Raw genomic sequence first — 1639 nt, 5'->3', positions numbered from 1 at the left:
TGTTAGCAGAGTCCCAAGAGGAAAGGAATGGGGCTGGAAAATATTCAAAGAAATAATGCCTGAAATTTCCCCAAATCTGGAAAGGGGCATAAACCTAGATTCAAGAAGCTTAGTGAACCCCAAATGGGGTAAATAAAAAAAAAATCCATGCCCAGACATATCATAATCAAACTTTTGAAAACTAAGAATGTGGGAAAAGCACAGAGAGAAATGGTATATTACCTATAGGGGAAGAAAATTTGAATGACAGTGCCTTTCTTATTAGAAATTACCAAATCCAGGCCCAGAGAAGATGGCTGCCCCAGCAGTGTCTGGGCTGTCTCAGTCAGTTCAATGTTTTAGTACATCTGTGGTCAGACCATTTTCCAAGCTTGTGAGGCGGCATGTTCAGGTATATGGTATCGAAGATTGCTATGATACTGCTCTTTATTCTGCTACATCTAAACAGAATAAACTGTCACAAGTGGGAAAAGAATTCTTGAGAGTAGCACAAATCTTGAAGGAACCCAAAATGGCTGCTTCCATGATGAGTCCCTATGTAAAGCATTCCGCGAAAGTGAAAAGCTAAATGACTTGAGCTCAAAAGAGAGGTTCTCTCCTCTCACATCCAACCTGATCAATTTGCTTGCTGAGAATGGTCACTTGGACAATACCCCTGGAGTCACATCTGCCTTTCGACCATGATAAGCATCCACCAAGGAGAAATATTGTGCACAGAGACCGCTGCATCTCCTTTAGATGAAACCACTTTTACTGACTTAAAAACAGTCCTGAAGAGCTTCCTAAGGAAAGGCCAACTATTTAAGTTGGGAGTTAAGACTTATCTGTTAGTCTTGGGTGGAATGATTGTCCATCTTGGAGAGAAATATGCTGATGTGTCTGAGAAAACCAAGATTCAGAAGCTGAGCAGAGGTATGCACGAGGTTTTCTGAAAGTGTTGATTTTCTGTCAGTGAAAATTCCTAAATTTGGAGCAACAATAAAATGCTTCCTGAAAAGGAAAAAAAAAATAAAGAAAGGAAGGAAGGAAGGACGGACCAAGTCCAGAAGAAAGTGGCACATTTTTTAAGTGCTGAAAGAAAAGAACTGTCAACTTAGAATTCTAGATCCAGCAAGTTTTCAGGAATTAAAAGACAATAAATCCAGTCTAAGGTAAAGAAAAAATGGAATTTGTTACTTGCAGACCTACCCTGGAAGAATGACCAAATGAAGATCCTTTAAAAAAAAAAAAAAGAGAGAGAGAGAGAGACCTCAGAAGTCAGGTGTTGGGGTAAGGGGCGAGGGAGATGGAGAAAGGTAATCTTAGACAGGTTCCATCAGTGCAGAGCCCCATGTGGGGGGCTCGATCCCATGACCCTGAGATCATGACCTGAGCTGAAATCAAGAGTCAGACACTTACCTGCCTGAGCCACCAAGGCACCCCAAAACTCATTGTCCTCAATAATCATCACTGTCCTATGATGTGCTATTATCCCATTTCTCTGATAATGAAACTGTCATTAAATCTGGGCCCAATCTCTGCTCCGCGGGAGGCATGCTTCCCTCTCTCTCTCTCTCTGCCTGCCTCTCTGCCTACTTGTGATCTCCGTCTGTCAAATAAATAAATAAAATCTTAAAAAAAAAAAAATCTGCGCCCAAGG

General features: G+C 41.3%; 1 pseudogene; it reads left to right on the top strand.

Annotated features, from left to right (window-relative positions):
* The first annotated feature begins 292 nt into the window (after window positions 1-292).
* LOC132029107 (ATP synthase subunit O, mitochondrial-like) lies at window positions 293-932 on the top strand (annotated as a pseudogene).
* The last annotated feature ends 707 nt before the right edge of the window (window positions 933-1639 follow it).

This window comes from Mustela nigripes, chromosome 13 (genome assembly GCF_022355385.1).
Source record: "Mustela nigripes isolate SB6536 chromosome 13, MUSNIG.SB6536, whole genome shotgun sequence".
Classification (NCBI taxonomy): Eukaryota; Metazoa; Chordata; class Mammalia; order Carnivora; family Mustelidae; genus Mustela; species Mustela nigripes.
Note: the sequence above shows the minus strand (reverse complement) of the source record. Positions and strands in the feature narration are given on the sequence as shown.